The sequence below is a fragment of the Paramisgurnus dabryanus genome, chromosome 10 (genome assembly GCF_030506205.2).
Source record: "Paramisgurnus dabryanus chromosome 10, PD_genome_1.1, whole genome shotgun sequence".
Lineage (NCBI taxonomy): Eukaryota > Metazoa > Chordata > Actinopteri > Cypriniformes > Cobitidae > Paramisgurnus > Paramisgurnus dabryanus.
The window spans coordinates 26,949,284-26,963,003 of NC_133346.1; the positions used below are offsets into that span (position 1 = coordinate 26,949,284).

A 13,720-nucleotide genomic window follows, 5' to 3' on the forward strand; every position below is an offset into this window, starting at 1 on the left:
CCATTAGAAATAATGCCCAACCAACCACACAACGAACCCGGGCCGATTTTGGCTCAGTCCTTAGTTCACTTAAAGTGTGTGGAGTGCCGTGGGTGAGTCTTTGTCTTCATTGTGAGTGTGTACACTTGAAAGCTTGCAGTGTGTTGCTGTGCTTGTGTTGACAGAAGCCACTTCGAGGTCAGAGGAGTCCTGGGAAATTACAGCAAAAAATCTAAGGAGCGAGAAGGAAAAGTTCCAGTCACCTCGCTGCGGGAAGGAAAAATCCCAGTCATTTGTGTAATACTTACCTCTGCTTACAGCAAAGAACCTAAAGGGCGAGAAGGAAAAGTTCCAGTCACCTGTGCAAAACTTACCTCTGCTTGCAGCAAAGAACCTAAGGAGCGAGAAGTAAAAGTCCCAGTCACCTGTGTAACACTCACCTCTGTTTACAGTGAAGAACCTGAGAAGCGACAAGGAAAAGTCCCAGTTACCTGTGAAGGATTTGCCTTTGACCCAGCCAAGAGCCCAGAATACCCTAATGCCCCCCCTTGCTATGAAGGCCCGAGGACTGGGATATGTCTTTTTTTATATTTAACTATTTACCTTTCAATATTTAATAAAAGTTGTTAAATTTTAATTCTCTGTCTGTCTGGTCATTGGAGTGTTTTGGGACCTCCTCAGGGTGGAAATAGGAGGAGCGTGACCCGCGACAGGGGCGGTCCGCTTCTCCGACCTGTGACATTAAAGGAACAGTATGTAAGAAATGTATATCAATTAATCATAAAATGGCCCTGATGTGTCACTAGACATTAAGAAATCATTTTCATTTCAAATACTTATATCACTGACAACAGTGGTCTGGCCAGAATATTGTCATTTAAAAAGTGGAGTTGCAGCCCTCAACTGATGTTTATGTTGTCATTTTGTGTATTGGCCACCAGTTGTGTGATTGCAGTACCAGTTTTAGCCACAAGTTTTGTTATTGCAATACCAGTTTTGGCCACAATCCTACATACTGTTCCTTTAACATTTGCGATACTTTGCATATGCAGATTGCATAAGAATAAATACAGACCATTGGTCACAGGCAGAAAATATATGTTAGTGATGGTGGGGGAGGCACTGGCCTGATCGGGCAAATGAAAATACTGTTTACTGGCCCGAGCATCTCTTACACTAGCCCCGGGCCATCAGGCAGTCCTTTATGTTGAGCTCTGTCTAAGACTTCAGATTTAGTCCCACACTTCACTTAAATTACGACTGAGATGCTTAATAACAAAAGTGCAGCTTTGAGCCAAGATATTTTTCCTCAAGTCAATTCTTAGCAGTGTTCTTGTGAGGCTTGATAAATACAGGCTCAGAATTTGAATACAGTTTGTAGTAATCAAGTGCTTGATAGAAGAAAATCTTTTTATCTGTTTTTGAAGCTTATTCATTCTTATCTGTGTTTATGACATAAATAAATCTCCAGTTTATTTAGAAATACAATCTTCCTTTGATGTCAGTGTGTGATGTTGGTTTTTGTGTGACACCTGCAGAACACATATTTGTTTTCCTTATTAACTTATTGTGTAATCCCTTCCGTTTCTCTGTCTGTCCACAGATATCGTCTGTGGTCTGAATGTTCAGGACAGATGTTCCAGAAGAACAATCACTGCTGATTATTCCATTCTGTGCCATTATTTACAAGGTCATCTTTGATTTGTGAGTTACATAAATAGATTCATAGTTTTTCAATGCAATTTCACATGGTGAATCAGACCACCAGGAAGTTCTTTCAAAAAGAAAAAACAAATTAAAGCTAAAAGCACAAACAAATTGGTAACATGTTGGTTGCTGTGTGTGGTTTGTTTCTTTTAGATGTATTTGCATTTGAGACAGTTTCTTCTCTTAAGATGTTTAATGGCAGCTGTTAAGTTTTTGATATATTTTATTTTAGCTGATTTATGACACATGTTGTCTGCTTACAAGTAAGTAAAAATATAATAGGAAAATAAAAAGAAAAATTTCTTGATTTATTATTACCGATTTATGTACAACTGAAAAAATAAAAAATATATTTGTTCATCCATCAAATATGTCTTCTTTAATACAAAGGATATGTTTTGTCATTGTTTGTTCATATGTAGGAATTAAACAACAGCTGGTGTCTCAAGGGCAAAACAAACAGTAATACAAACTGCAACAAACTATATTAAAGAAATGCCTGTGAGATTTCAAAGGCAGAAACGAAGGTCAGAAATGAAATTAAAGGGTATATTCTGTTAAACATGTGGTATTCACATCAGTGCAAATATTTATGTAAAGCAGCTGTGTAAAAATAAACATTTTGTTGCTAAAAAATAGAGTTCAGTTCCAGAAGCTGCTAAATCCCACAGATGGACAGATCACATAAATACTATTGTTAACAGAATGGGATGCGGCATTGCAGTAACTAAAAAATGTTGTCATTATGTGAATCTGGACACTTTAAAAATTGTTACAGAGTCATTGATATTATGTCATGTGTCATACTGCACTGAGGTGTGGTCCTCTGCATCTAAAAGGACTTGACAAAAATACAAATTGTGCAAGACTTGTTCTATCAGATGTATTCTACTCTTTCATGGCTCACTTTAAACCAAAGAATAACAGTTACTTTAAGACCATGATATATAGCACATTGACAATGAAAATGCCTATTTCTCTGTTTAATCAAATAGTGTACTGTAACTCTGTGCACAATCATAACACCAGAAACGCAAATAATGATCATATAATGACCCCCCACCTAAAAACTAATTTTATGAAGAAAACTGTCCTCCCTTACGAAAAAGAAGTACACTTCAAGTTCATTCTATACTTAAGTAATGTTGGAGTATAGTTTTAAGTATACTTTATGTAGTAAGTGTACTAACAATTATGTTCTAGTAGTTTACTTGTAAGTGTACTGCTTGAATACCGCTTGGGACTAAATTGGCCCTCTTTTAGTATATAAAAGTATACTTCTAAGTGTACTATAAGTGTAAGAGTTGTCTACTTTAAGTGTACAACTAGTGCACAATTAGTTCTTCATTTGTACTGCAAGTGAACTCATGAGTATACTAGTAGTTTTCTAGACGTATACTTCAAGTGTATATGCAAATGTTCTGTTAGCGTACTCTTAGTAAACTAGTAGGTTACTAATTTTGTGCTGCAGGTATACTTCCAAGTGTTCTTTTAATATACTTTTAGTTACCCTTATGAAAGGAAAATATATTTACCAATATATTACTTGAAATATATTCTAATATATTGCAATATATTATTTTACTTCCAATTTTTCAATATATTATATATTGGCAATACATGGAATAAAATATTGATGGTACATATATTCTATATATGTGTAATATATTGCAATATGTTGCAAAATATACAAATTATTGCCGCTTTCAATATATTGTACATTAAATATAATATATGTGTTTATATATTAAAAAATATATGCAATTTTATATTTATAAATATCCGCAATATTGTATTTCGATTTATATGCGAAAATGTATTAACAATATATGTACAGATATAGTGTCACATATATGTTTACTATATGGTAGAATATATTTCAAATATATGTAAAATTATATGGAAAATACATGAAATATATGTATATATGTGTTCGATATATTGTGGAATACATTTTAAATATATGTAAAATTAAATGGAAAAATATGTACATGATTTTTGTAAATGTATGCACAATATGTGTACATATATGAGAACATGCACATACAATGTATGGACAAATATGGGGATGTATACAGTATATGTACATGAAACATATAAAATATATAAATACTTAAATATGCAACTTGCAATATACAAACATTTACACAACATATTAACACAGACTGATGGGTAATCTATCAAAAGCCACCTTTATTTTTTTTTTTAATCAGGCACAGATACTAAACCCAATTTGAGGTACAGAGCTACATAGGCCTATTAAAACCACAAAAGGTTTTGCATATGGTCAGTCAAAGGAAATGTTATTGGCTTAACATTACATTACATAAATGAGTTGCATTGCATTTACATAAATTACATTTTGTGTGCCATTAAACAAAAAATATACAAAATATAAATTAAAGCAACTCAAATTACCAATGTCCATTTCAAACTTTCAGCAGTGCCGTTAAAGACAATATCTATAAACAAAATGCACAGACAATAATGAATAAATAAATAATTAACAAACTTTCAAGAAGTTTTGGGAACGGTGGAAAAGCAAAGAAATAAATTGCCACAAGAACAGTCTGTTATCCTGGTTAGGAGTCTATGTTGGTTCTTCACTGATTTAAACGACTTATATAACCATGCCTTGGCTCTTCACCTGGTGTCTCAGCTAGCAGATTCAACTGTTGATGGATTTTCTGACATCAGCTTCCTTGACCGTAGGAAACTTTTGTAAGACAGTATCTGTGGAGCAGAACAACAAGGATTACTCTCTCCCTCCTCCTGCTGCCCCTCTTGTTCACAAAAATCTTTCCTAGCAGAGATGCAATAAAAACTGAAAAGCACCAGCTCTGAAAACTATTTACCTTGTAAAGCTTGAAGTTTCCTTGGGTTGGGTAGCCTGCTGACAACAGCCTCCTTCTCCTTCTTCTTGGGATTTACTGGCAGTTGGCAAACAACTTTTAGGTGCATTACCGCCACCTACTGATTAGGAGTGTGGGTCAGGATCATAGGTCAGGACCTATCTATCAGCCTCCTTATTGCTGATGTCTTTTATGCATCCTGTCCTCTCTTCGCACCTGAATCTCAGCTTCCTACTTGAGCATTGCGAGCTACGTGCTCTGACGCCTATATATACATACATACATACATATAAAGACAAACTATTACATGTAAAAAATATAGTGCCCTTTTTGGTCTTGATTGCAATATATTTTGTAATATATATACATGTATGGTCTATGCATATATTTCAATATATTGGAAAATATAAATATTAAATCCCATATATGGGAATAGGTTGCGTAATAAATTGCATGACATTTTCCAATATACTGCAATATATTTTTGTTTCGTAAGGGATAACTAGTAGTTTACTAGTCATATACTGAAAGTGTACATGCAGGTGTTCTGTTAGTGTACCCTTGGTAAACTAGTAGGTTACTTATTGTGTGCTGCAGGTACTTCCAAGTGTTCTTTTAATATACTTTTAGTTAACTAGTAGTTTACTAGTCATATACTAAAAGTGTACTCTTAGTAAACTAGTAGGTTACTTATTGTATACTGCTTGTGTAACAAAGCACTTTGACACTGAGGATCCATCTGCAGGTTTTTATTAAACACACTCATATTCCAACAGGCAAGGTCAAACAACAGCAGACACAGCAATGTAGGGCAGGCAAATCTCGTAGTCATGAAACAGGCAAAAGGGTCAGGGCAGGCAACAAACATACTCATAAAGCGGGTAAAACAGATAAAGATCAATAAATACAGATAGATATGCAGGCAGGCAAACCGCTCAGAAATGACAGCCAGTACAAATCAAGACTTTGCACTGACTGAATGTTTCCAGAGAGTTTATATAGGCCGTCCAATGGTGGCAGACCATTCAGTCCAGGTATGCAGGATTATAGGAAATGGAGTCCAGAACGAAAGTTAATATTCAGGGAATTCAGCCATATATATAGATATATATACAATCTCAAATCAGAAAAGGTTGGGACACTGTAGAAATTGTGAGTAAAAAAGGAATGGAATAATTTACAAATCTCATTAACTTATATTTTATTCACAATAGAATATAGATAACATATCAAATGTTGAAAGTGAGACATTTTGAAATGTCATGCCAAATATTGGCTCATTTTGGATTTTATGAGAGCTACACATTCCAAAAAAGTTGGGACAATAATATATTGAGAATTGTGGGATCACTAATATATATATAGCTTCAAATTGAAAGTACAATTAAAAGGTACATGTCAAGTATAAAAATTAATACACAGGAACATTGTATTTTACTCTAAGTGCAATATATATATATATAGTATGATGTTAAGTTCACTTAAAGTAAAGTTGAGAAGTAAACTACTAGTTAACTAAAAGTATAGTAAAAGAATACTTGCAAGTATACCTGCAGCACAAAATTAATAACCTACTAGTTTACTAACACTAAAGATTCTCCATAAAGATAATATACATTTGTACACTACATATACTTTCAAAATTTACATAAAATATACTGTTTCAAAAGGATGCTAAATAATGTGTTTTATAAATATGCTCTCAGTGCATTATTATAATGATAACTTTAACAGATAAAGTATACCTAAAATAAACTTTAAAATAAGTTCAAATAAGTATACTTAAAAAATTCCACAGAACTTTAACTCAAAGTATATTTTTTAAAGTATACTTTTATAAAATATACTAAATTATAATTATTTTGAAATATATTAAAAGTTTAATTGTATGCAAATATGTTGTAACCATACTTTCAATATATTCAAAGATGGTACATTTCTTTCTAAGTATATTTGTAATGTACTATTGCAAAGTTAAATATACTTGAAATACAATAAAGTATATTTATTTTTGTACCAGGGCTATTCATATGGCTTTTTGCAGCTTTCTTGATGTAGCTTTCTTTGTTGCATTTTTACTTTATACTTTTAAGTATATGTCAGTAAACAAGTATAGGCCAAATATACTTAGACATTTCAGTCAGTATCGGTCAAGTATACTTTAGTACAATTTAAGTATATTTCTGAGAAGTACCTAAAGTACATTTTAGAGAAGTACATATAAAGTAAACTGAAAGTGTACTTTCTTATTTTAAGTTTAAAAGAAGTATACTTATAGCACACTTGAACAAACTTCTTTTTCGTAAGGGCTGTATAGAGCTATTGTCATCTGAATTAACATTCCCATTGAAGTTCGTCAGCTTTGTTATAATCTGTCATTTAAATATAGTCTTATGTGTTGATGTAGGTTTTTATCATATCTTATTTATGTTTAGTCCTGTTATCAATTGAAACCAGATTTTACGTATGAGTAGGCTATGTGCATGTGCACTGCAAAAAATCATGTGTTAATTTTTTACACATTGTGTGTGTCATGCCATTTAAGGCGTTATTTCTTGTTAAAATGAATGAAAGGGACAACACAAGTTGTGTTAAAAACAGTGATGGGAGTAACGCATTATAAAGTAATTCAGTTACTGTAATTCCACTACTTTTAGCGGCATCATTTTTTACAGTGTATGTATGTATATATATGTAATATGTATATGTGTATATTTATCAACTGTGCAGGGCCGGCGCTAGCTATAGGCAGAGTAGGCAAATGCCTAGGGCCTCAAGCTTGGAGGGGGGCCTCCAAACCTGCTAAATCCATGTGCACTATAGTCTGACAATCATTACTGACGGCATTAAGTAAAGTTTTAAGGTGAGTTAAACTTTATGCGGAGCAGTCACCGCATGAACCGCAGGCTGATGCCATCAAAGTAACGCAAGAACGACTGATAAGCAGACACCTCTATATTATTTCTCGATTTGCTTTCGCAGCGCTTTGACATCATTCACATGTTGGTTCTTGCAGTGCCCCATGAAGTTAAAGAAGCCTAGATGAACAGCATTCAAATCCAACCCAGTCTCACGGAGTTTAAAAAGCACAAAGTGTAAAAATCGTGCAATACATACGCCAAATTCAATTTCTTTTGCTTTTTTTTACCATTTTCTCTTGCGTTTGGGGAACAACTTTTTGTTATATAAAAATGACATCCTAACCCAAACTCCAACTCTAACCCCAACTCCAAGCGACCATGGCTTAAATAGAGACAAAAACATGGAGAAACCTGTATATTAAATAACCTCATTAAACAAATCTAAAATCTAACCCTAAACCCAAGTGAAAATGGTTTAAAAAACAGAAAAAAATTGAGAAACCAATAAATAAAACGACAAAAAAAGATGCACTGTTTAAGTGAATGGGAAGGACTGGGTATCATATGCACGCCAAAGTGGAATTTGGCGTATGTATTGCATGATTTTTACACTTCGTGCTTTTTATACGCATCTACATGACACTGGGTTTTTCAAATCTCTGCAGCTGACCGACTTTGAGTGACGCTGAAAGCGGCTATCACAGCCTTTGATTCCTGCTTAGCAAAAGCGGCATGCAAAGACAGTTTTCAGGACAGATCAATCTTGAGAGCTGTTGACTCTGTTTAGACACTTTGAAAATGTGTGCACGATAGCATCGCTTGGGGAGCTGACTATCAAAATAGTCAAGTTAAAAAAGTTTGTATTTAAGTCAAACAACAAACAAAACTGGCGTTACCTAAGATAAACTGTCTGTATTTCTTGGAAGTCCTCTACACTGTAAAAAAATCTGTCGAAATTACAAAGGTATTGCAGCTGGGTTGCCGGTAAATTACCGTAGATTTAAATTTATGTTATTTACTGGCAAGAGATTGTTCAAAGTTGATTAAATTTTAAATATTAACAAGTCTTTATCTTTACAGAACAAAACTATACAATAACAGCCTCATGCAAAGCATTCTAGGAACCAGAAATCATCATCAACCTTTTTCTGTTTTTTGCTTCAGATTTTGTTTCCCAGAATGTTTTGCTTGATGTTGTTTTTCTAGTTTTATTCTGTAGAGACAAAGAACTGGTAAATGTTTAATGTTCATTTAACTTTGAACAAAATGTTGCCAGTAAATAACATAAATTTAAATTTATGGTAAGTTATCGGCAACCCAGCTATACAAATGTTATACAAATTAACAAATAAACATCCATCAAAAATGACAATGATATTGACTGAATACTCTCAGCGCATAGTATACACTTTTCAAATACTTATACTTCAAATATGCTTATATGCTTTATTGGCACACACCTTCAAAGTGATAACACTTTATTTTAAGGATCAGAAATTAGTTAGTAATTAATGACTAATAAGTGTATGTGTAACTGACTAGTTAGTTACCTGTAAGCACACTGTTAGATGTCGCTGTAGATTTAGCAGTACATTACTGTAAAAATCCACAGTACTATACTGTATGTATACATTACAGTACAGTACTGCAGTTCATAATGCATTCTGGGTAAATTTGTTTGAGCGGGAAAATTTTACAGTATATTTTGGTCTTGATGTAACCTTGCTGTAGCCATTGCTGTAATGTGCCAGGTGTACTTGCAATAATCAGAGAAAGTGCGCCAGAGTCAAATCACACAGAGGGAGAGAGAGCACAACTCCTGGCTGCAGCTGAAGGAGGACGATTGATTTCTGGCAGTTCGGTAAGTTTGAAATATTTCTGTTTCATGAAAACTTAATTTTTAGTTTAAGAATGTTGTCAATAGTTTGTCACAATATTGTTTTAAACGTGCAATGAGAGAAAAAAACGGTCGCCAACAAAGTTTCAATCTCCCTCAGAAAGTAAGCTAACGTTACACACAGATGTCTACCGCTGCTTTAACTCGCTTTACACCTTTTTTAATGAATATAGGGTTGTTTTAACTAAATTATGAGGGTTTTGGTGAGTTTATATTGTGATGAAAGTGTGGTGACAATGAAACTATTTTTAACGAAATGGACAAAGACAACCTGCCAGCGCGGTCTTGCGGTCCCAGCATAACGGTCGTTTATCTCGGCGTTTCATCCGTTCAGTTAGCGTCAGAGAAAATATTAAGTTCGACTGTTTGGTAAGGCTGTGGTTGTAAACAGACAGGACTTGACACGCCGTACACAGCATACCGAACTCCTCCACAGAAGTGAAAACAAGAAACCTCATATTTAACTGGATACATGCATCGAACTCATCGCAGCTTTAACTTCGACCAAATATCATTCAGACCATCTTAATATCAGATGAACGAAAGGGATTGCCGCGCGTATTGTTGTTGTTATTATATTACGGTATATCCGCAAAAGCAGAGAATATCTTCTCTAAAGCGTTTTACACGTCCAGTAAGTTGTCCAATACATTTTTATGGCATATTGTTTCCACCACTTCAGATGCATTACATGCAGTATATATAAGTTTCCAAAACACATCAAATCAATGCACGAAAAGAGAATGGGCTCCGCATTTATGTACCTTTGTCTTCTCGTCTCTGTCATCTGATCCTTCATCTCTGGATGTAAAATAGTCCATTATAACATCGTGAAACTGGCATCACCAGGATTGCTCAGATTTAGGCGATCATGTTTATCTTTAAAGTGAGCAGCTAGCTACTAACTTGTTAAAAAACTTTGCGTGAAATAGCGTGTTACACCGCAGCCGGTCCGGGTAAAACATTAAAGGGACAGTCTTTTTACCTTGTCACTGTAAATCGCTATTTTCTGCACTAAACGAGACATTTTCAGAGATTTTCTGTAGACAAGATGTTATAATTAAAAAAAGACTTATTTAGATATTTAGATATAATATATAATATAACAACTAATATATATATATATATATGTATATATATTTGTTTTACAACTGACTAAACACTTACAGTAATGTTTTATTTGTTAGCATAGCATGATATTAGATTTAAACACTTAATAAATTTTTAAATCAATCACTTTGTCTCTGCACAATGAACATTATCAAATATTATTAATGTTGTAAAATATATTGTTCATTGTTAGTTCATATTAGCTAAGGCATTACCAAATGTTAAGGAATAAACTCTTATAGTAAAGTGTTACTAAATTTTCTTTTACCATTTCCTTCACAATGTCTACTTATTTCTATGGCTAACAGTTTTTGTAACATTTGTCTTTTTTACAGTCTTACCATTGCTTGTAAGCTGGATTGGGTAAGATGGATCATCTTTAAAGGCACCAGGCAAGTACATGATGTACAGTTACAAGTCATGTATTTTTTCGACTGCAATATTAAATGCTTTCACGTCACATGCAAAATTACACAGGAATGTGGCTGACTTTTTATTTGTAGTTTACATGAGTGTCATTGCACTTTTCAGGAGTTAAGGCAGATGTGGAGGCACAACGGGTGATACCAGACACACACCAAGCACATTATGTTCGGTAAGTTTGCACTTTACCACTACAGTTTCTTTAAATACCCATGTATACACTCATTCACTCATTCACACACAACACTGTAACACGACCATACACAACATGTACACAATTGTCTTAGTTTGCCATGTAGAAATATACAAACAGAAATATTCAGACTTTGGTTATAAGAAATTTAATTTAATAATTATATTTATTTAGCAGAGGTGTCCCTGGACTTTATTGACAAAATATTTTGTTTTCAGAATAAAAAGTTGTGTCCAAATCAGTAACAATTGTACTTTCTGTTCAGGACATTCAATCATGACAGGATCCAGGTGGATGCTGTCCATTGATGAAAGAGTTTGTTCCGAGGTAAGTGAATCTTCTGTATTTTAATGTAATTAGGTGTGGAACAGTAGAATAAGAGCAAAAGGTTTCAGAATAGGAGTAAGTTCAAGGCTAAGTTTAGTTTTTTAAAAATCTTTTTCTATCTTATATTTGTTGACTTAATGTTTATGATATTTCTAACAGGTTTCTGGATAGAATTAATTCCAAAGATGGGAAAAAGTGCACATCCAGACAAGGAGCAAGCAAAAAGACAAGGAACTTGGTGCAGAGAAAAGCTGTGGCCATTAACCCCCATGTGAACAGCTTCATGCAGTCCCTGATTGAGTTCGAATGGACGACTTCAAAGTAAAGGCCACTGTGGTCTGTCTGCCACAGTTTAATTTTTAATTTATTTTTAGTGTTCAATGAAATTCAAGTAGAATATTTAAAACTATGGGCCAGTGTTCTTTTTACCACAGTGAAATGTTACCTTTTAGTCGATGATGGACTTTAAACTGAAAACTTCAAACTATGGACCAGTGTTCTATTTGCCAGAGTTAAATATGTTACAGCAGGGGTCTCCAAACTTGTTTATACTTGTTGATTTTATTTTATTTAACTTGTTTATATGTTTATTATTGTTTAAAATCTGGTTTTAAATATGTTTTGTTTCAATTAAATGTTTTTTTTTTAAATAAAATTTTGATACATACATTGCTTGGATTGCCTTTTAATTCATTATGTTTTAATTTAGCATTTTTACCATATTAATAACTATAGATTTAAACCTAAATCTCTAGCTATTTTATATAATATTATTGTATTAACTGTAATAAGTAATAAATAGTATTTATGGGTCAATATAGACATTACAGTAAATTACTGTAAAAATAGACTACTGTAATAAAATATTGTAAAATTACAGTACAGTACTGCTTTGTAACTATACAGTACTAGTTTGTGTACTGTAAAATGGTATTACAGTACAGTACTGTAAAACCAAAATACAGTAACTTACTGGCAACCGTGCTGCCAGTACCGTACTGTAAAAATACAGGGAAATCGTTAACAGTGCAGTTACAAGCTATTTATAAGCCATTTATTGGTTGTTGTCTTGTTTTTGTCTTATAGCCCCTTAACACTTGATTTGTCCTAACAATGAACTTATTAACTAAAAACAAATATACTAATAGCTTGTATTGTGTAAAATACACACTTTATAGGTTCTTAGTACACTGTTTGAGTTTGTAGCTTATAAGTGTGAAATAAATATAGAATAGGCATTTCAAAACAAACATTTAAATGAACAGAAAAAGTACTTTCATGTTCATCAGAACAAAGAAATTTATACAGGTTTGTAACAATATGATAGTGAGAAAATAATGACTGAATTTTCATTTTTTGTGAACTATCCCAAAAATTTTATTGTTGTAGAAATTATATTACTGGATGTTTAAACTTGTTCTTGTTTTTATATTGTAAATGTTGATAAAGAGGTGGTTACTGACTTTTTGAGCGGTGCTTATATAAAAGGACCTAAAGGAGACCTTTAATATGTAAGATTGTTATAGTGATAACTTAATATGTCAATTGTTTGGCAATTGATTGTAATATTTTGGGATGTCTCTCACCTGCAGTTGGTTCTTTTGTTGAAACTTGAAACAATAAAGAACAAGTTCTTTACAGCACTATTTAAAGTCTCTTCTGTTATTGGAAAACAATAAATGTTTACTTTAGAATAGGGAACATACTCTTAAGTAATACTGCCTTAATATGTATATATTAGTGAGAAATATGCTTGTTACCTATTAATATACTCAGGGAATAGTTGAGTTATAAATAGTTTGTTAGTGTAGTACAAAATCTAAAAAACTGCTTCTGTGTAACAAGAAAGTACTTTTTCTGTTCATTTAAATGTTTGTTTTGAAATGCCCATTCTATATTTATTTCACACTTATTGTCACGGTGTGTTTACACCGAATAATGGAAAATTAAAGAAGAACCCAAACGCAGAGGATATAAGAAAATATAACTATGAGTTTATTTACAAAATAACAGAAACACCCACGTGGGGGTAAAACAAAGGATAACTAAAGACTGTGATGGAACACAAACACGGGAACAGGTATAAGCAAACACGGATGACATGAACACTGAATTTAGACAACGCACGCGCACAACACAGAGAACGCGAGGGTATTATAAAGACACCACATCAATGGGGAACAGGTGAACATAATTAATCACGTAAGACACGAGTACATAAGGGAGTAGGGTGAAAGTGACAAGACACTGGGAACACGTGACACAGATACATAATGTGAAAAACACGTGTTCCCACACAGACCACAATGCTGACATGACCTTGCCCTCAGAACATAGACCTGAACCTATACTAAGGTCTGGCAAGATCACA

The 13,720-nt window shown here is 33.4% G+C and overlaps 1 long non-coding RNA gene across 1 annotated transcript; it reads left to right on the forward strand.

Annotated features, from left to right (window-relative positions):
- Window positions 1-8,958: 8,958 nt before the first annotated feature.
- Window positions 8,959-11,950, forward strand: LOC135718505 (uncharacterized). The gene is made up of 5 exons (XR_010520861.2): window positions 8,959-9,260; window positions 10,742-10,798; window positions 10,938-11,001; window positions 11,288-11,349; window positions 11,509-11,950. It is a non-coding gene; the product is annotated as an uncharacterized lncRNA (long non-coding RNA).
- Window positions 11,951-13,720: the final 1,770 nt, after the last annotated feature.